At 43.9% G+C, this 23412-nt stretch overlaps 1 non-coding gene across 1 annotated transcript; it reads right to left on the bottom strand.

Annotated features, from left to right (window-relative positions):
* Nucleotides 1–224: 224 nt before the first annotated feature.
* Trnat-cgu (transfer RNA threonine (anticodon CGU)) lies at nucleotides 225–299 on the bottom strand. Its single transcript has one exon. It is a non-coding gene; the product is annotated as a tRNA-Thr (tRNA).
* Between the last annotated feature and the right edge of the window lie 23113 nt (nucleotides 300–23412).

The following is a 23412-nucleotide window of genomic DNA, read 5'->3' on the forward strand; positions in this document are numbered from 1 at the left end:
ATTACAACTGCAACATTACATACAAACAGCATTAACATTCTGTGTACTGACCGAGCAAGTCCAACAGGCATGGAACTGAATCCGACAAACTGACATCCGGCACTTGTATGTGCGATTGCATGCTTGCACTCAATAGTCACGATGACACACGTTATTACAATGAAATGAATGCCCCTAGCTGCATACAGGCGTTGATATAAGTCAACGGGACAGTTGAAAATGTGTGCCCCGACCGGGACTCGAACCCGGGATCTCCTGCTTACGTGGCAGACGCTCTATCCATCTGAGCCACCGAGGGCACAGAGGATAGTGCGACTGCAGGGTCTTATCTCTGTCACGACTCACGTGAGACCCACATTCTCAACTTATTGTCCCGCACTATATTCTTAGTGCCGCTGCCCATAATACTCATTAGTCGCTGCTTTTTACCAACTCCGGTAAGAGTTCGGGCACTGTTTGTGCATCCGCACAGAAGAAGATGGTCAAATGGCCTGTGAGCCTTAGCTATATATGATGATGGTATCTGTTATTTCCGACATGTCCGAAAGAACAGATACCATGTTCATATATACGCATGTTATTAATGTCCTAGAATTTCACATTTGCGATGGCTTATCTCGCGTTTACATTAACCTGTGATCTTGCAATGTTAATTACATAAATATGCCACCTAGGCTAACGTATTTCATAAATTTCATTAATCTAGATTAATTATCTTTTAGTTTTGCGATTTTTTCCGTCATTGCATATAGAAACCTATTCCTGATTAGTAAGGTGTAACTTTTTGAAGTTACCTTCTTCTTCGTTTTTGTTGTTGTTGTTGAAACAAGGTTTTGCTTGGTCAATTCCGTTTCTGATTTTTCCTTTCCAGTGTTCCGTCTATATTTCATGATGCATTCTGTTTCGTAAGCATTTCCGATGGTACTTCTGCCAGTATCATCGCTAATCTGTTTCAGAAAGTGGTTCTAATATGGAAATCTGCTGAACAATCATTCTTTTATCAGCCATGTTTACGTCGATTTTCCGTTCACTTGGGGAACTGAGTGAAAAACTGTTTTGCTGCCCCTGTTGTGGGCCTCCTGCCCTTACAGAGCACGTCTAACAACCAGTGCGCACTTTGCGCCATTGTGTTGGACCGACAGCTAGTCTTCGGCGTCCGAAGCATCCAAGTTAGTGAAATCAAGACGGCGCTGCGGGCGGAGTTTTTTATTTGAGAAGGCTGTTAGAAGTTCTGTTGTCGGAGGAGCGCCACCCGGAGAAGAGGTCCCGTTATCCACGAACGCCGGCGACCGGCTGATCGTATGTAGATTGTGCGGCGCAGCGCGCGACTTTTAATCTGGGGCCTAGTTCGTTTAATATGCTAAATCAGGTGGCAGCGGCCGGGGAGCCCCACTGGCGCTCGTTTAGAAAATGTTAATCTCGAATCAGATTGGCTTTCTCAGACGGGGAGAGGAAGATCAATACCGGTATCTGAGGCCTCCTTCCAGTACCTTTCGCTTCTTCCCCATCAGTTTTTCCTTCTTTTCTTGAGATGGAAATTCGGTGCTAGGTTCCAAATTTTATCGCGTATCCCCGGGCCGTGTTCGTTCCACTGTAATACGAGTACTTTATTTTCCGAGAGCGATCAGTATACTCGCTACACTAATTCATATTTGGAAATAGAAGTACGGTACCCAATGTAGATACGTGTGTAAATATAGTTTATGTTAAACAGCGTTTCGATTTCATACAGACTAGTGAAACTCTGATCATGACACTTCAAAAGATAATAAAAATTAACAGTGCCATTATCAATGCTCTGCTGTTTTGGTTTTGAATGTGGATACTCCCCATGACTTAGTTCAAGTAAATGTTAAGTTCGTTGGCTCATGTTTTCGAAAGTGAAGGCGAGTACAAGTTGTATTAATTCTTTAGCACCGGAAATCTTATGACACAAAAATTAACGATTCAGGTGGCGACACATTTGAAATACTGGACTCGTATAAGAAGATGACGGTGTCCGTTCCGGACATCCGTATTTATATTTACGACTTCTTTCGCTGTTATGCTAATACGAGGATTGGAGCATTAATAGTGACAACTATTTATTTACAGCTCGTACAAAATAGATACGTGTTTCAAAGTTCCACTGACTTTTAAAGCAGCCACCAGAATTGTGTATAACCCGTTGCTACCGATTTGGAAGTCGTAGGACACTTTTAGCAGTGCCAGTTGCGTTGACAGAGCGGCGCGGTCTATTGCCAGACGAATTTTTAGAAGTTCTGAAGCGAATGCCGTGAAGTATTTCCTTCAGTTTAGAAACCGAGCTGAACTTACGAGGGCTTAAGTCAGGGGAGAGCAGTAGGTGATAAGCAGTTAACAGCCCCATCAGTCAAACAAATCAGTAACAGCTTGCACTGTTCGTGCATGAGCGTTGTCCAGCAAAATGATGATAAGGTCCTCCAGAAAATGTCATCACTTGTGTCTCTAAGCTGGTCGTAGGTTGTGTTCCAAAAATGAACAGCATAGAGACAGAAGTGATGACACTTTCTCCAGAACCTGACCGTCATTTTGCCGGACGATGCTCAATAACGTACAGTGCAAGCTGTTACTGATTTGTTTGACTGATGGGGCTGCTAAGTGCTTTACCACCTACAGCATTCCCCTGACTTAAGCCCTCGTAAGTTCAACTCGATTTCTAAACTGAAGGAAACACTTCACGGCATTCGATTCAGAACTTCTAAAAATTCGTCTGGGAATAGTCCGCGCCGCTCTGTCAACGCAACTGGGACTGCTGAGAGTTTCCTACGACTTCCACATCGCTAGCAACGGGTTATACACAATGCTAGTGGCTACTTTGAAGATCAGTAAAACTTTAAAACACGTATCTATTTTGTACGAGCTGTAAATAAATATCTGTCACTAATGAAGTTCCAACCCTCGTATCAGCCTGATTAATACTAGTGTTGTGTTCCCCCATTCCCCTGTCAAAAAAAAGAAAAAAAAGCTAGCTTCGTCTAACGGCCACTATGCCGAGCGGATATTAAACTGTAACCATAATTTTTTCCCTTTTCTTTAACCAACGATGTTTAACCTACATTCTAAAAAGGAAATTTTGTCCGTCTCCTTGTAGAATATATAAGACTAAAAACTCCGCCTGAATAGGCCTCGAAAGGCTCAACGGTGACGACTGACCGCCGTGTCATCCTGCTGACAGGCGTCACTGGATACGGATATGGAGGGCATGGGGTGACCACCCACTCTCCCGGCCGTTATCGGCTTTTATGACTGGAGCCGCTACCTCTCAGTCAAGCTCCCCCTTACTGGCCTCGCAACGGCTCAGTATTCCCAGATTAGCAAAGGACAAAGGAGACCTGGACCGTCACACATCTATGTGCTAGCCCAGTGCCTAACTTGGGTGATGTGACAGGGACAGGTGTTACCACTACGCAAGATTATTGGCCCATTGTACAGCGTACTGGCTCAAATTCCTAGTATGACTTCATTACACCTAGGTTCTCTCTGAGTTTGGTTCTGTAACTGAATGAATTACTTTCAGTATGAATTACTATACAAGGAAAAAGTGTTTTTTAACAGTCACTTGCAATAAGACAGCTTTAAAGTATCAATCCTTCAGAAAATTATCTTGTTTCAAAGTAACAATTACCTGTGTGTGGTCGCGTAATAATGCAAAGGACTCCTAAGTTTCGGTTACATCGCTAGGTGGCCTTGTGACCTCTCATTGCTATCGTGTGCTTTCTCTTTTTACGAATTCGAAAAACAAGGAATCGGTTGCGAAATACAGTAGAATCATAGTGGGAGCGCATGTAGCTTGTTGCCAGTTATGCCAGAGAGCATTGTCTATAAATCATTACTTGAACCAATATAATAACTGCATCCCCGCCAGGGGACGTCGTGATAGAGGCGGATGACATGGAGTGGGTAACGCAGACGAATAGTGAGAAAACCTGCCATGGAAGGCGTAGGGCCGGCCGGTGTGGCCGTGCGGTTCTAGGAGCTTCAGTCTGGAACTGCGTGACCACTACGGTCGTAGGTTCGAATCCTGCTTCGGGCATGGCTGTGTGTGATGTCGTTAGGTTTAAGTAGTTCTGAGTTCTAGGGGACTGATGACCACAGATGTTAAGTCCCATAGTGCTCAGAGCCATTTGAGCCATTTTTTAAGGCGTAGGCGACGCGTGTTACGGGCAGACCTGTTAACGGAAGTGTTTACCTGCGAGTCGCTGTAAGCTCGGAGGACCAGTGCTTAGGCTGAGTGCAGACACCGCGGACTTCGCTTTGTGCTTCGTGCCGGGTGTTGCTGATTGCTCAGTCGTCCGTCATCTGCGCCAGCCACGCACTGAGTTTATCCCTGTGCACGTTTGTGCGTGGTTTCGGGCCTCCTAATCCTTGCCCACAGGCATTGTGATCCAGCATTTTACTCTGCACCTCGCGTTCGCGGCAGGACGGTCTTTTCTGTTTGTTGTCGTTAGGGTTGTCGGTGTCGAAGTCTGATTGGCGCTCTAGGTAGGGCAAAATTAGTGAGAAGATAATGGTTGAGAAGGACTATAGATCTTCAAAACGATAACGACGAACTCTAATGGGTATTAGATATTGCATATCTAAATGACATTGCAAAGCCCCCAAGTGTCGTGACTACAGGTTTCCAGCGTACTCCTCAACCACTCACCGCCATTCTTGAGACAGTTTTCGGGTTTAAAAGAAAATTGCTGCTATGGATAATGTTACTTTCAGAAAGGTCGATTGAGCCCTCATTCCATATTGCACTAGTTACCAATTAAATAAATCTTGAAAAAGAGACATCGAGAGAAAAGTTTTCACGAATTTGTTACAGTGCTACAGCCTTTGTTAGACAGACAGCAGATTTAGTGACTTGAATCGATTTGAACCTAATTTTCGTTTATTTGCGACTTCTTTTTGCAGTGGGCGTTCACAGTGCGCCGCCTGAAATTTAGATGGAATTTAGTGTCTTCCAGTGTAGTCGTGTGCTCAGGGAAGGGACCTCACGCAGATGTTTTACAAGGACTTCCCTCGAGGGCAGTTCCCGCAGTCGTTTCGAATAACTGCTCGTGTCTGTAGTATGTCAGAGTACATATATTTGTGTAAAAGCGTTTTTTCAACGACGAAATTACGAAAATCGCAGCTTAGGAGTAGTCCTACTGACGCTCCTCTATCTAGAGAAATGCGCTTGATGACGTGTACTCTCACTCCCAACACGAATCATAGTAAACAGACATATAAAGAGAATTGTAAAGTGATAACAATAGACGTTTCTTTCTCTTTCATAAGTAGTTGGGCAGCTCTGAACTTAATACTTCTGTGTGAGCTTAAATACATTAAGTTAACAGATGTGTAATAAAAAACGTATGTGGCCTTTAATTATTGCTTTATGTCTCACGTTTGTGACCAGAAAATTAAATCAATGAAAAGCGGTATTTTATTTTATTTTCCTTCACCTCTGGGAAACACCACCCACGCACCCCTCCCGACTCATCCCTCTCTTCCTGAAAATCTCCACTGAACAGAACGACAGATACTGGGACGTTCTGACCGCTTTCATCTGCTGCCAACCTGTGCAGTGTATTGCTTCGCAGCGCTGTAATACTTTTTATGATATTGGGCTGTTTTTTTGTTCCTTTCTCCAAACTGCAAACTGTCAACTGCTTTTCTATCGTCTGCTGGTGTCATCTGGACGTGTGTTCCTACAGAGGCGTATAAATTCCCCTTTCATCCTGACCATGCTTTCCTGTCAGCCACACAGGCAAGCTGCCGCACGGTATCGGCGGACATACGTGTTGCTTTACTCCCATCCAAGCCACGCAATGCGCAACCCAAGCAGGCTACTGCAGTCTTGCTTGCCCGCCCGTCTTCCAGCGGTGCTACCCTACGTATCAGTTTATACTGTACGCTGTCACTGTATTCTTATCTACAGCTACATTTACATAACTGCTACACAAATCAAACAAAGGTGTTTGGCAGAGGTTCTCATCGAACTATCCTCAGAATAATTCTCTGTTAATCCACTCTCGAACAGCGCCTGGGAAAAACGAACACCTATATTTTTCCGTGCGAGCTCTGATTTCCTTTCTTTTACTATTATGATAGTTTTTCCCTATGTAGAACAGCGTTAATAAAATATTTTCTCATTCAGAAGGGAAAGTCTGTAAGTGGAATTTCGTGAGAGATAGCGCCGCAACGAGAAACGCCGTTGTGTTAATGATATCCGACCCAAATCCTGCATCACGTCCGTTATGAGTGTGGTCCGGAGGTTTTTCTGCAAAACTATCACTAGACGAGGCGCAATATATTATATTTTCATACTGGGTCATTGTAGCCCAGAAAATTGTGGAATTTATTTGTCCTTTTTTTCCTTTTCAGAGTATTTCCGCCTTATTTATTTATTTAGATATGAACGGTTTTCTCTGCAACTTCATCCTCTTTCAAATAGTACTGGCTACTCTCTTTTTGAAGCATTATCAAGTCACCCCGAAAACATTTTTTCTGTAGTGAGCAGAACCGTCTCTATAAGTCGAGATCATACGTACTCAGGAACCTGAAGATGTGTAATATACTGCATCACCAACTAAAGTAAGGTTTGGAAGTCTAGTTTCTGTAACGTTTGTGTGTTTTAGCCAAGTATGAACCCAGTTATAACAATTTTAATTACTTCTCTCGAGTTGTGTATTGAGGCTTCACTGAATTCACTCTAAGTGGCAAAAACAGTTCATTCTAAATTTCCAAAACGCGATTTAGCAAACGCGAAGCTCAGTTTTCGTGTTACTTTGATCTAGAAAGTACACGTCTGAAAGAAGCTGCTTCTCATTCTTACTAAACTTTCTTTGTACTAAGTTATACACCACTGGAATATGGTTTTCAATATCGACTGAGAAGTTTATTTTTCCTATTTCAGTCAATGTTGCTATCAATTTAGAAAGCTTTTATACCACTAAACGGCTCAAGTCCTTAGCACAGCTTTCCACACACTTGTCAGCCATTGAGTCTTAGTTCTCCTTAAAAGAAAAATTAAACTAAAACGACAATAAAAAATAAAAAATTGTGGACTGAAGGAACTACTGGTCAAATTTACATACATATCGTAACATACTCGAGGTTCCCGAATGAGTATTTATTAACACAATTGTCATTGCGAGACATCTACAGATTCATTTGGAGCTGCCTCACAAAAGTGCTAAAACTTTTCCCATTCTGGACTTGGGCTCTGTTTCATGAGTGGAGTATATTCCCCAATTCTTAATTACTCCTCAGTCTCCTTTAAGTTTGGTTTGTTGATTTTTATGAGCTGCAGTGAAACTAAGTGCGCAAACATACACTAGCAGTTCTGGAGTCGCGTTGGACTGGCAGCAAAACCTGTTGTCAGGTGCAGCAGGCTGAGCGGGTACATGGTTCAAATGGCTCTAAACACTATGGGACTTAACATCTGAGGTCATCAGTCCCCTAGACTTAGAACTACTTAAACCTAACTAACCTAAGGACATCACACACACCCATGCCCGAGGCAGGATTCGAGCCTGCGATCGTAGCAACCGCATGGTTCCGGATTGAAGCGCCTAGAACAGCTCAACCACAGCGGCCGGCGCGGAAACCCAAGATGTCCTGTTTTAATCACAGTGCTCCAGTACACATGCACTCTTGAGCCTCCGTTGCGACAGGGTGAGCTGCTGTAAAAGGTTGCGACGTAGACAGGGGCAGTCAGGCTTGAAGGAGAATTTGTACAACTGCGTGTTCCTGGCTTTAATTGTTTCTATACCATACATTCGCACTCACAGGGAAGCCGAAAGCGAAGTACGAGCTGAGCGAATAGGGAAGAATAGAAAAAAATAAAATTTCGCTCACTGACAAACATATGAACAGCTTAACAGTTAATATGCAAAGCCTTATGTCAATAGACGGAGTGTAAAAGCATGCACACTAACGTAAATTCATTTGCTTTTCCTCACGACAGAATTCTTTTAAGTTGTTACTTATCATTCAATGACACTTTTGTACAGCACAAACAAAATTGGTCTTTAAGGCTACACTTTCTCAATTATACTGTAAAAATTGTGACAATGCAGATATTACTTCCTACTTGAGTACAAGTTCCACCGTCAGCTGTCGATCGTGTATTATCTACAGCCTTCAGTCCTGTACGCGACTAAGAGAATGCGGCAGCACGCAAATCTTGTCCGGACGGTGACACACATACCCATAGTGCCTGCGGAAAGCCTCTCGGGCAGTTCAAATGCCCCACCCTGCTGCAGAACGTCTTGCGCAGTGAGTTTTAGTTTCTGTCTTGGGGCTCTGTTACCTGGTTATTACTGAGCCACCGTCGGCTAGTGTAGTGCCCGCGCCGACAGTGTAGTACAGCCGCATTGTCAACTCTTTGCAGATACTAAGAAAATAATTATAGTTTTTGTACACGGTGAAAATCACAATGGAACAGAAACTGCCAAAAATATCCCCAAAAACGTAATTAGAAACGAAATTGGTAATTGAAATAACACAGTCGCCAGTTTGAAATGGAGAACATCGCTGTACGAATAATTGGTTAACTTAATCGTGCTTTAATTATCCTGAAAATACACACATGCTACGATTCGTAACCTGTTATGTATGTAAAATGCAAAATTTCCCTTACAGTAACAAAAAAGTTTACATGACTGAGAAAGGACACCGTTCCTAACAACGTGGTGTAGACCACACTTACAGCAATTCCGCGATGAGTGAAAATGTGCTGATTTACTACAAATGACAGTGAAAATGAGTCGCAACGTATCAGCGGTAACCTACACGTATTTACGTCTTCTAAGCTGACCTACGTGTTTTGAATTATTTTGTACAATAATATCAACAATGCCGTAGCTCCCAGTATAGTACAGAGAGACTGGAACGCTACTCACCAAGCCAATACCAGGCAAAGACTACAACATAAACACAAGCAAAATAATAAAACGCCATATAGAAAACATTTATTTATGCACTTACATAGTCACAAATATTTCAGCTAAAATCACTGTTTTCTGCCGTCAAAGGCCCTATTCAGATGATGTAGATGAATCAGCAAGTCACTCTTGTAAAAGCATTGTGTAAATCTCTCTGAAAAGTCATATTCTTCCTTTCTATTGATCTTCATAGATTCCACGTCTCTAAATTAGGAATGGTTTTGCTTATTACAATTGTGTAGCTAAGTTGGAACGACTAATACCTCAGGATGTCCTTCAGTTTTAAATACATCCCAAAATTTATCTTTAATCAGTTTGGTTCACTTTTTAACCATTCTATCTCACATTTTCTGTGGGAAGTATTTTTTAATCTACATTTTGCGTTTCAAGAATTTAAGAATTTCATTTATTCAATGTGTTTCTTGAGTCACCTGCTCTATTTTCTGTGCTATTTGAAAATAACAAGTATGGCCAAAACCTGTAAATTCTGTAAAAATTTTGTCTCCCTATGCGAGTAAATGAAGATTACAAAAGCAATTTTATGAATACCAGCCTATCTTCTGTTACAACTGAAAACTCTTTCATCTAGAAAAAAAAGACTTGCGAGAATTACTTAATGAATTAATTCTTCTAATCCCATTTTAGAAGGCTTTTCTTCTATAAAGAAGTAGCAAAAAACGTTTTCTACCGCTAGCAGATCAGTCAACGAGTGTGGGCGAACTTTCGAGGGGAGAATGAATGGCAAAATAAGTTACTGCGAAGTAAAGGCAGTCTGTTTTAAAATGCACATATTTGCACGTCTGGTGAAATAAAAATCTACTGCTGGGTAACATTCAGCACCGTGTTAGCACAAACCCGTCCGCTGTAGCATGTCTGGATCTTCCACGACTCGCTGTCCCGAAGTGATCGATAAGTTGCTGCTCAAACCCGTCCCACTTTCCTGAGGTGCCCCTTACGAGATCATCGTAAGTAAGAAGAGGGTCCTGCACTCCTAGTTTGAATAGGTCTCCAACTTCCTCAATCGATTCAAATCAACAGACACAGCAAACCATTCCACGAGTGGCACGAGTGGCACACAGCTCTCTCATTCAATACGGTGTTGAAAATTCGCGTAAATAGTGACCAAAGGACTGGAAAGTAGGGTGGAAACCAACTTAGCAACAGGCGTCATCGCCGGCCGGAGTGGCCGTGCGGTTCCAGGCGCTACAGCCTGGAACCGAGCGACCGCTACGCTCGCAGGTTCGAATCTTGCCTCGGGCATGGATGTGTGCGATCTCCTTAGGTTAGTTAGGTTCAAATAGTTCTAAGTTCTAGGCGACTGATGACCTCAGACGTTAAGTCGCATAGTTCTCAGAGCCATTTGGACCATTTTTGAACAGGCGTAATCAAAACCTTAACGAAATTTTTTCACCGAGGATAGAAGCCTACGAGAAACTGAGATTATGAAGACAAACTGTGCTGGCCAACGTTCTCCACAAAGAACTGTACATGATATAGGATTTGAGATGATGGAGGTTCATGGGGGAGAAATTCCATCAAAAAACCCTCCTTAACTCTCTCGTGAAGTGCACAGTTCAATTAAAACGTTGTGGAGTAATGACAGAGAAGGAGTTATAGCAGGTTATAAGGAATGAATTAAAGTAAAGGAGCCAAATTACTACGATGGGTTATGTTGCAATAGAAGCAATGAGCCTGGTGGTTTAAGGGATCCATTATCCCTTACTCAGAATTCTTACGATTTAATCCACGCAAGTCGCGAGTACGTGTGGGTTTTGACTTAAGAGGTGGAAGGGCTGAGATCGTTGTGTCAGCACAATCAGTTAAGCCGAATAGTAGCAGTTACGGAGCGGAAGTCAATGGTCGTAGTTTCGAAAGACAGAGTTTGAGAGAATCGCTCTCGCGGTGGGTGAACCCGCAACAAAAGATGTAATTTCAGTGATTAATAATGAAGCATATTTTTCTTAGGAGTAGATATAAAGGAGGATTGTGTGACTATTGCTTGAGCGAATGTTACGACTACCTTCACGTGTACCACGACGGCTATTTTTGGATTTCAGCATTGGATACAAGTCTGTCATCAGAGTAGTGGTTGGTGAGCAACATTTCATTTTTGGACTGTGCTGGAAATAACCGTTACAGCTTTGTGAGACGAAAGGGTGACTGTCCCATATTCTTATATTTTTTAAATACATTTGCTTGTGCCAAAACTCAACAGTTCAAATGGTTCAAATGGCTCTAAGCACTATGTGACTTAACATGTGAGGTCATCAGTCCCCTAGACTTATAACTGCTTAAACCTAACTAATCTAAGGACATCACACACACCCATGCCTGAGGCTGGATTCGAACCTGTGACCGTAGCAGCAGCGCGGTTCCGGACCGAAGCGCCTAGAACCGCGCGGACACAACGACCGGCAAAATTCAACAGTGCAACGTCATTCATACCAATATTGGCATGCAGCAGCATGCAGCCCTATAACTTCACTGTAACAGTTGTAGCGCTTCTCTTTCTGAGCCGATCGCACTTACCCACTAGACAAGGTCATGAGCTTTCTTTATATCAGTTATCAGTGTCGAAGAAATCTATGCGGAGTGTTACACGGTCGTAGTTTGCCACAGTTGTTGTGAGCTTAATTTGTTCCTACAGAGTGTAAGTTGTTTTCGTCAGTAAATAACTGATTCCTACATTTTGCCGGCCGCGGTGGTCGTGCGGTTCTAGGCGCTCCAGTCCGGAGCCGCGCTGCTGCTACGGTCGCAGGTTCGAATCCTGCCTCGGGCATGGATGTGTGTGATGTCCTTAGGTTAGTTAGGTTTAATTAGTTCTAAGTTCTAGGGGACTGATGACCACAGCAGTTGAGTCCCATAGTGCTCAGAGCCATTTGAACCATTTCTACATTTTCAACGTAGATGTTTTTTGTTTTCTGACGTATGTGCTGGATGTTGATCTCGATTTTTTGTACTGAAGATAAACTAGTTGTTGACTTTATGATGCTGCAAACGTCATCTTAATTTATACCGACGGAGTATGTGAGGTGGGTTCGTAGTTGGCGTTGAAAACTGTCGTAGCTCTTTACATGATTCTGCATAGTTCCGATTTCACTACAAATAATTTCTTAAAAACCAATCGGCTCCGACAATTGACATGGAGCTTTTATGGTTGAAGTATGCTTTCGTTTTCGCCACGAATCATGTTTATTAAATGTAGTTGAGGACATTGTAGTTTTCAAATGTAATTTTGGTGACGGATTAATGGCATAGTCACTTTAAGCACAGTGGAATTGCTCCTTGCCGGCCGGTGTGGCCGAGCGGTTCTAGGTGCTACAGTCTGAATCCGCGCGACCGCTACGGTCGCAGGTTCGAATCCTGCCTCGGGCATGGATGTGTGTGATGTCCTTAGGTTAGTTAGGTTCAATTAGTTCTAAGTTCCAGGCGACTGATGACCTCAGAAGTTAAGTCCCATAGTGCTCAGAGCCATTTGAACAATTTTTTTGAATTGCTCCTTTGCGGTATTGGATTCTTGTTCATGCATCAATTTGACTCTGAGTCACTATTAACATTTTAAGCGTTGAGGTTTTGGATGACCTTGTTGCTATTTCTCATATCAGTGGCATATTTGTAGTATTTATTGTAGCTGAATTTAAAAGCAACGGTGGACTTACGGGTCACACGGCATTTGTTTTTGTTTGCCATTCCGATATTACACACTTCACATCGCACAGAGTGTTGATGTATTTGATGTTTTATAATCCGATAAACGAACAATGGTGGTTGATGCAACTCGGGACAAGGACGGGGATGGCATTGTTGCGACGGCTGCGGTCAGCGCATACACGTGCTCTGCGCTTGAAGAAAGCGTGTGCACTGCAAATTATGACTCTCGCTTAGTTGTGTAGGACTGCTCGCTTGCCACTACATTAGCTGTGGTAACTTGCAACTAATCGAATAAAAATTCACTAAATAACTTGCTACAGTCATGTTATGTTCAATGCTCGCTTTGCCTACGACATTCACAGCAGAGCGCAGAAAACACTACTGAACGCTCATTGGTTGTCGGAGTATCCGTGACGTAGATGCGCAGAACAAGCCTAAACTCGACCGCCATCTCTCGTGACTTCAACTGTAGTCGAATTACTGAGCAGATTACCTAAGATTTAACGTAACGGTTTTCTGTTATATATTAATTATGGTTTTACTGTATATAGACTTTACATATAATGTTATACTGCATGTAATACAGATAAATTCACACAAGAAATTTAGACTTTCGAAGATACCTAGAGATCTGTCACGTGTGTTCCTGCTTTAGTCAATATTTTTCTCTACCATTATTGTTGTAGTGCACTGCCTGTATTCAGTCAGAAGCGCGCGGGGCAGGAAGTAGATTACAGCAGAGCAAGCTGTGGGTGCGAACAAACATCACAGCCGTCATGCATCACGAGGCAAAGCGGCCAGTCGATGTGTGGAAATACAATCATGTTCATAAATTAATGATAATTGTAAAATGTGGTGCCACACAACGTGGCACTACACAAAACTGGAGCTAACAGCTTATGCACATAGGGAACACACACGACACAGATCTGTAAGTTGACGATATTGGCGGTAAGTTGAGAAAACCGTCTGGAAACACATGCGCTACAAAACGCCACTGTTTCCTGCGCATGACCCCGACATCAATATGGGATATGATCACCATGCACGCGCATACAGGCCGCACAACGAGTTGTCATACTATGGGTCAGGTGGTCGAGCAGCTGCTGGGGTATAGCCTCCCATACTTGCACCAGTGTCTGTCGGAGTTCCTGAAGTATCTTAGGGGTTTTAAGACGTGCAGCGATACGTCGACCGAGAGCGTCCCAGACGTGCTCAATGGGGTTTAGTTTGGAGCACAGGCAGGCCACTCCATTCGCCTGACACCTTCTGTTTCAAGGTACTCCTCCACGATTGCAGCTCGGTGGGGCCGTGCGTTATCATCCATCAGGAGGAAGTTGGGACCCACTGTAGCCCTTAAATGGCGTACATACTGGTGCAAAATGACGTCCCGATACACCTGACCTCTTACAGTTCCTCTGTCAAAGACATGCAGGGGTGTACGTGCAACAATGATAATCCCACCCCACACCATCCAACCACGACCTCTATGCAGGTCCCTTTCAGGGACATGAAGGGGTTGGTATCTGGTTCCTGGTTGACGACAGATGAAAACCCGACGAGAATCACGGTTCAGACTATACCTGGACTCGTCTGTGAACATGACCTGTGACTACTGTTCCAATGATCACGTACTGTATTCTTGACACCAGGCTTTATGGGCTGTCCTGTGACCAGGAGTCAGTGGAATGCACCTTGCAGGTCTCCGGGAGAATACACCATGTCTGTTCAGTCGTCTGTAGACGGTGTGTCTGGAGACAGCTGTTCCAGTGGCTGCAGTAAGGTCCCGAGCAAGGCTACCTGCAGTACTGCGTGACCGTCTGCGGGCACTGACGGTGAGATATCGGTCTTCTTGTGGTGTTGTACACTGTACACGTCCCGTACAGTAGCGCCTGGACACATTTCCTGTCTGCTGGAATAATCTTGAAATCCCGCTTTGTGGCACACGGAGGGCCCGTGCTACGGCCTGCTGTATTTGACCAGCCTCCAGTCGCCATAGTACTCTCCCCGTCATAACATCATCAATATGTGTTCTTTGAGCCACTTTCAACACACAGTCACCATTAGCACGTCTGAAAACGTCTGCGCACTTACTCTTTGCACCGTACTCAGACATGTACCAACACACCTCTACATATGTGGACTGCTGCCAGCGCCTCCGTGCGACGACCGAAAGTCAAATGCACCACATGGTCATACCCCGAGGTGATTTAAACGCGCAAACCGCCCACCAGAGCGTTGTTTCACCATATATCAGCATCATCCTTAATTTATGAGCATGAGTGTAGTTGACACAACATCACCTAAGCTGAAGAAGACAGAAACCTTGAGGCATCATCCGGCATGCTGTACTGAGCCCGCAGTTCGTCCTCGCTGAAGGACCGCCCACCTTGAAATATGAAACTCATTGTTGCCGCTACCGCAGCTCCATACGAGCCTCGAGCCGACCACCGCGCTTCCACAATGGGTCGCGGCCGCTGCAGCCCTAGCTACAGACATCAGCATTGCTTCGGCCTCCGCTGCCTTGGCTGCCGATTCCGGAGGACGTAGCTGACGAAAGCAGTGGCGTTGCACTACCGGTCGGCCACGCCGTACTCAGTGAGCATTGTGGGACGTCACACCCATACATTTTGAGGGAGGCAACTGGAAACCTCAACCACAATGCCACTGCTTGTAATGAATCACGTCAGAGCGCCAAAATAAGGGAAGTCTACTGACTCCAGTCCGCTTGCAGTGTCGTTGGTTTTTAGTGTCATTTCTGTTACTTATGTTATCACTGTCATCATTGTTTTTTAAGTGAGCCTGCATCTAAGATGTTGTATGTAAGGTCTCTTTCCACTTCTGGTCTCAAAATAAAGTTCCCTTCTCCTCCACATATGTTATATATTAATACAACAGACGTATGTTCCCTCTGCACTTGTAACAATTACAGTCCTTGTTTATTTAACGATTAATATCGTAAATGTAGCGTCACATTATTCAAGTCGTACATCTTTCATTGCACAATAACGTCCACTGTAAAATGATTTTAAAATGTTACGTTTGTGCTTTATTTAATATATTTAAGGAGAGGAATAACTGTTTTACATTAAAATTTAATGTGGGAAACTATATTTGATATATGATCTTGACTGAAGCCACGTGTACCACAATTATACTGAACAATGTATATTCTGTCCTTTTAATGTTAGTTCTCTTTATCATGGATTTGATATAAAGATGGTGTTAAAGCGAAACTTGTAATCAGGAGCAAAAATAAAATTGCATATAGCGACCAATTATTAAGCCAAACGTGGTTACCGGCCACAGTAACTAAATATTCAGTTCAGTGAATTAGTTCATGATAGCGGCTGTGTAACTTTGACCAAAAATTTTGAGACACTCTATGTTTTTTAACTTGTCTATAAAAAGAAGTTGGAGAGATAGTCATGAAGTTTTAACTCTTCGAAAAAAATGTAGCTCCATCCATACAACTTCGTGATGATGTTATACTCCTTCAAATATATCACCCTACAATGCGGCTCAGTTTTCGAAGGATGATATATGTGATAACAACATTTGTTACAGGTGTCAGAATTTTGACTGTTCATGAAAAGACTCACATCGAAAATTATCTGGCCATCAGTATGGCAATGTCTGCTGTGAAATATTTTTTTCATCCAAGAAAGAGGGAGGTGTCACTGGATGTCAAATCTGGAGAATACAGGTGACTGGATAAAATTTTGTAGTCAAAGAAGAAACTAATGCTACAGAACGTAGCAGCGATCAGAGTTGAGGATAGATGGGACCAGGACACTGACCACTGCCACACAGCGTTCCTGTGTGTTCAGCAGCTCAGCAGAATGAGCCACTTCCATGTCGCCATACGTCTGCACGTCAATGATCTGAGAGCCTTGAGGAAGCTTCTGCAGTTTTGCAGTTTGACAGAAAACTGGCACAACACACAAATGCAGCCTCTTCTGCAAGTCATCCCAGACCAGCTGCATTTAAGCCCTCCCCCCCCCCCCCCCCCTTGTGGACGAGCAAGTAGTTAAATAGCTGGGCGTTAACGTGATGTTCTTTGTGTTGCTCAGCGCCATGTCGACGATGTTGCCATCTCCTCCATCACCAGACCTAGAATTTCTGTCCGCTACCTGAGCATCTGGGTGCCAGGGTGACTCAGCACTGTAAAACCGGATTGTAAACAACGTTAACTTCAAAAACATTTATTTAGATGGTCACCGGTTTCGGTTAATATTTGACCGTCTTCATAACCTGAAACCGTGATGGAAGGCAGTAGTGGTGAATGGAGCGGGTGCTGTAACTCCATGAACGTTCGGGGCGTTACAAAACCCGCTCCATTCACCGCCACCGCTTAATATCATGGTTTCAGGATCTGAGGATGGTGAAATATTAACCGAAAGCAATCAATCAAAATGACAGTCACAATCGCCTTATTTATTTTGTCGCCAATCGGTTTCAACCCGCGATGGGATCATCTTCAGAGCAATTTACACTGTAAAGTTATAATATTAGTAAGAAAACGTGTTCGTAATATACAAGCAATAAGTCAAAGTTACATAAATAAACAAATTTTTATACCCATTTGGTCGCTCGCTGGAGTTCTCACCCTGCCTGTACACGGTTGGTAAGTATGCATAGTTGGCTCTTTGCATGAGCTTAAACATCGGCCAACAAGACGTGGGCAGACGGTAACGCCCTCCACGGTGACCAATGGTAGATACATATTTAAGCATGAAATCGTAAATTTTAAAGTTTGTTCCAGTCGTAATATAAAACATAATAAATAATAATTATAACTAAATAAATCTCGAGAAATTTACAATTATTTAAAATTCAGATAACTGTTGTCCCATTCATTTTTCACATCATCTGTCATTTGTGGATAGAGAAGAGCCCTCTATCTTTTGTGGTAGGGACGCCGTGGCCATGGGCGATAGTATATATCAAGCGCCCCCTAGCCTGTGTGGTTGGGACGCTGTCGACATGGTAGCCGCTTCGTATAGGTCGTCTGCTGTAATATCATCTTTGTGCGGCGTTCGTTGTTATGGTAACGGCGTACCATAACGATTCTTCCCCCATGTTGTGGTCAATCCATATGGTCTTCTGCTCCGGCGTTATCTTTGCACAGCATGCATTGTCGTGGTGTGTTCTGGCTGCTATCCATAAAAGTTGTTCCTAATAATTAGTAAAAAAACTTTAAAATCAGTGTACTCTCCAGTATAAAATCAACATATTAGAAAAACTAAGTATATCATTTGTCCCTTAGCCGATTTGGCTAGGATTCCGTCGTCATAGTAGCCTCCTCGTCCGTGTAGTCTGCTTTAGCGATACCGTAGCATCGGTGTACCACAATCCTCCATTCATCATGCTGCCGTCGATTCACGTAAGTCCTTATATTATGGATACTCTTCCACAAAGTTGTTTCTGAATTATATGTTAATATATTAGGAGTTATATAGGTAATCTTTAAACTTTGCAGGTCTTCATTATAAAATTAAAACACTATAACAAAAATTAGTATCAATATACATCGTCATACAATATTAGTATAGCTGAGAAGGAAAAGCAGTATCGTCATGAACTAATGATATTTGTGAAGTTTTCGAAATAGTTATTATCACAGTTTACTATTTGGTCATTATGAATTGCCGTTGAATCCTGTTTATTGTGCAGGAAGATCTTTAAATTTTCCAAGATGTCCATCATGGGTCCCTTTTGGGCTACATGCAATACCCTTAGATTTTCTTCTATATTAATTTCTGTCTGTTCCTCGGCACCTAGGTGTTGTCCAAATAGCGATTTATTGCGTGATATTCCCGTGGTATGTCCTTTGAACTTAGTTTTAAAATTTCTTCCTGTCTGTCCAATGCAGATTTTTTTACAGTCTTTGCAAGTTACCAACCGTGCACAGGCATGGTGGCAACTCCAGCGAGCGACCAAATGGCTATAAAAATTTGTTTATTTATGTAACTTTGAATAATTGCTTGTAGGTTACGTACATGATTACTTACTAATATTATAACTTCACAGTGCAAATTGCCCTGGAGATGACCTCATCGCGGGATGAAACCGGTTGGCAACAAAATAAATAACGCGATTGGGACTGTCATTTTGATTGATTGATTATAAGTAAACCGATCGCTGCTACCACCTCGCAACTGCCGGCCGGGGTGGCCGAGCGGTTCTGGGCGCTACAGTCTGGAACCACGCGACCGCTACGGTCGCAGGTTCGAATCCTGCCTCGGGCATGGATGTGTGTGATGTCCTTAGGTTAGTTAGGTTTAAGTAGTTCTAAGTTCTAGGGGACTGATGACCTCAGAGGTTAAGTCCCATAGTGATCAGAGCCATTTGAACCATTCACGCAACTATGTTGTCTAAAAATTTAATCGAAACCAGTTACCATCGAAATAAATGTTTTGCGTTCGACATTGTTTGTAATCCTTTTTTTAAAGTACTTTTAGTCAGACCGCCAGACCAATGTTTTACCGCGATAAATGTTCTCAAAAATTATTAACTCACGATTCTGCAGCATTCTTGTGACTACGGCATAGGGGATCCAGCCAAACCGGCCTCTGGCGAGGTATCAGCAGAGGGCTTCCTCGCCCTGTGCTGCTGGGGGTGAGACACAGCCTGACGTGTCTTTCCCGGAATGACCACGATACGAGCAGGCTAGTGGTCGTTGTAACAGGAGACTTCGCTGACTTTAGCTGCAGTAATGCCTCACGGTGAGCACCATCACCGACAATTGGTCAGTGTACAATGAGGTGCCGTGAAGGTGTATTTGCCACGTCCATCATCGACAGTAGCAACACCAAAGTCTAAAGAATGTAAAATAACAACAATAACGGGTTTCTTGTAGCTGACATCTGTGCTATTCCTTTATACATCTTCGGTGGAGGATGACCACAATCCTCTATACAATTTTTCACGACACTTCGCCTTGACAACCTCTCGTAATCTCGTCAGGCAGTCCCAAAAACACTCGGCGTCATCTTACCCTATGATTGTTTGATCCTATGATTGTTTGATCTCCAGCGTTTGTGGCAGCGGTGAATCTACACGATTCCACAGCTTGCTTAGCTCCTTTTTCTCACATCGAGCATTTTCCAATGATAACTAGGCGGCTAAAGAAGTCATCTGGATTGACGTGACAAAACTCAAATATTTCCGCTGTCGTCTTAGTGCAGAGAGTTTTAGTTTGCCTTGTAGCATTGCGGAATCATACTTACTTTGAAATTTCTCATGTTGAAAATCCCCTGCAAAATATATAAAATGGGTTCTACATCCATTTTTCCCTTATCATCTCGATTCTGATACGGCAGTCTTCCCGCGCGAGGTCACGTACTTTTGTTGCGATAACTGGTTCTCCACAGAGAAGTGGTTTACCACTTCGTTATTTGTCATTCAGACTTGTCTCACCACAGTGTGTCATATGACGGTGCATTCTCGTCAAGCAGAAAACGAACTATCGCGCGGTGCTTCATTTTATCTCTTCGGTGCGTCTTTTCAATAGCACGACACTGTACCGAAGCACACTTGATAGAGGTATCAGTGTGCTTCGGTAGAGTGTCGTGGATGTTTGATGTAAGCCAGGACTACCGTAATGTACCAGAAAACAATGGAAATTAATAAGGTAACTTCATTTTTTCGAAGTGAAAAACATTCAAGATTATCTCCACGTGAAGCGTCCAGGGATAAATGTGAGTCAACTGCCAACGTGCATGCACCACGGAAGACTTTTCCTGTCGGGATGTTTTTTAATGTTTTGAAACGACGCGCGACCCAGATAAATAATCTTATTCAAGCATTATAGCACCTGCTGTCGACAATACACTGCCACAATACCGCCATCGGCCTACGAATCCGGTAACATGCTACCTCGCACGCAGGATTGGTTGCCCACAAGGCCGCCACGATACAGCCGTGCATGACGCGGTAGGAAACAGCGACGTGGAGGAAATATCACGTAGGTGGACATGCCGGATGCGGAAAGAACGCCGGCGTGTGCGCTGACGGCCGGGCAGCTGCATTATTAACGGCAGGTGGCGGCGGGACATGCAAATACTCGCACTACCGGCCACCGCGACCCGCGTCGCCGTATTACCAGGGGCCAGAGGGCGTGGCTGAACAGCGGTGCCGTGCGAAGGAGGGTGCAAGCTAGTATATGACGTTCTGGTAAAGCGCTGAATGGTGTGTCACACGTCCGCTCGCCCCACTTGCAGTCCTGCCGAAATCAAGGAAATTATTCTGTTCTCATCAGTATTTTATAAGTACATAATGTCTTGCAATAACTGATACAAGAATTACACTACGAGGGCGTGCTGAAAAGTAAGGCTTCCGAATTTTTTGTTCTGTCGCAATTGTGGTTGAGGGACTATGTGTCATGAATATTACTAGGTCGATTTTGTCGCCACTCTGACGCAAGTTGCAAGACCCTGCCGCTAGAGGGCTCCAAATTGTAGTGTGTAATATACCGGTGTGTAATATAAATACACGACTGGCCATTAAAATTGCTACACCAAGAAGAAATGCAGATAATAAACGGGTATGCATTGGACAAATATATTATACTACAACTGACATGTGATTGCATTTTCACGCAGTTTGGGTGCATAGATCCTGAGAAATCAGTACCCAGAACAACCACCTCTGGCCGTAATAATGGCCTTGATACGCCTGGGTATTGAGTCAAACAGAGCTTGGGTGGCGTGTACAGGTACAGCGGCCCATGCAGCTTCAACACGATACCACAGTTCATCAAGAGTAGTGACTGGCGTATTGTGACGAGCCAGTTGCTCGGCCACCATTGACCAGACGTTTTCAGTTGGTGACCGATCTGGAGAGTGTGCTGGCCAGGGCAGCAGTCGAACATTTTGTGTATCCAGAAAGGCCTGTCAGGACCTGCAACATGCGGTCATGCAGTATCCTGCTGAAATGTAGGGATTCGCAGGGATCGATTGAAGGGTGGAGGGTCGTAACACATCTGAAATGTAGCGTCCACTGTTCAAAGTGCCGTCAATGCGAACAAGAGGCGACTGAGATGTGTACCAATGGCACCCCATACCATCACGCGGAGTGATACGCCAGTATGGCGATGACGAATACACGTTTCCAATGTGCGTTCACCGCGATGTCGCCAAAGACGGATGCGACTATCATGATGCTGTAAACAGAACCTGGATCCATTCGAAAAATTGACGATTTGCCATTCGTGCATCCAGGATCGTCGTTGAGTACGCCATCGCAGGCGCTCCTGTCTGTGATGCAGCGTCAAGGGTAACCGCAACCATGGTCTCCGAGCTGATAGTCCATGCTGCTGGAAACGTCGTCGAACTGTTCGTGCAGATGGTTGTTGTCTTGCAAGCGTCCCTATCTGTTGACTCAGGGATCGAGACGTTGCTGCACGATCCGTTACAGCCATGCGGATAAGATGCTTGTCATCTTGACTGCTAGTGATACGAGGCCGTTCGGATCCAGCACGGCGTACCGTATTACCCTCCTGAACCCACCGATTCCATATTCTGCTAACAGTCATTGGATCTCGACCAACGCGAGCAGCAATGTCGCGATACGATAAACCGCAATCGCGACAGGCTACAATACGACCTTTATCAAAGTCGGAAACGTGATGGTACGCATTTCTCCTCCTTACACGAGGGATCACAACAACGTTTCACCAGGCAACGCCGGTCCACTGCTGTGTATGAGAAATCGGTTGGAAACTTTCCTCATGTCAGCACGTTGTAGGTGTCGCCACAAGCGCCACCCTTGTGTGAATGCTCTGAAAAGCTCACAATTTGCATATCACAGCATCTTCTTCTTGGCGGTTAAATGTCGCGTCTGTAGCACGTCATTTTCGTGGTGTAGCAATTTTAATGACCAGTAGTGTTTGTAGGTGCTTGAGATTGAGCGTCCTGTAGTTTAGATTCCAACCGCAGAAATCAATCATGCTACTGATATCTATAGCATAAAGAAAGCTATGTACGTTGATGACCGTAACATCAGTAAATGCGACGACGGGTTGCTCCTGAAAGTAATGAAGGAAACGGTGGATATAACCTCGATGTGTCTCTCAGAGAAGGCGAGTGTGTACGGCAACCGAAGAGACTCATCGAAATCGGGCAGACGAATTCTTAAGAGAATTTCAGGTAAGCATGGCACATATCACTAGAGCGTGTATAGGCCATCATTGGAGTATGGAGGTAAGTATAACACATACCACGAGAGCGTGTACAGGCCATAATTGGAGAAATGCGGTACAGCAATCCGTGGCCATTATGTGTGCCTCGAGTGCTTGCTCCAGCCATGAAACGGAGTAGATTGTACGTGGCTGAAAAATAACCTGTGTTTTGGAAGTGACTCTGACCTGTTTCTTAACAACATCATAAAAGGTCGTGAACGCTGTGTTAACCATTTGAGCCCAAAAACAAGGGAGCATCAAGGGACTTGTTCCACCACAATCGATCATTGACGCCAAAAAGTTTGAGTGTGCCAGAAACTGGAAAAGTCATGTTCGCAGTGTTCTGGGATATTCAACATGTGATGCGTTCGTATTTCATGCCTAGAGACACCACAATAAACTCTGAAAGATACTGCGAGATCCACAGAAAGCGAAACCACGAATTCGAAGTATTAGTGTACACATGAAGCCTCCTATACTTCAGCATGACAATATTAGACCACATACGAGTTCTGTGGCATCTGCAACAATCCGACATTTTGGTTTCACGGCAATGGATCGACATCCAGTCAGCACTGACTTCGCTCCAGCCGATTTTCGTCTCTTTCGAAACTTAAAGAGCCCCTTCGAGGACACCAA

This window comes from Schistocerca serialis, chromosome 4 (assembly GCF_023864345.2).
Source record: "Schistocerca serialis cubense isolate TAMUIC-IGC-003099 chromosome 4, iqSchSeri2.2, whole genome shotgun sequence".
Lineage (NCBI taxonomy): Eukaryota > Metazoa > Arthropoda > Insecta > Orthoptera > Acrididae > Schistocerca > Schistocerca serialis.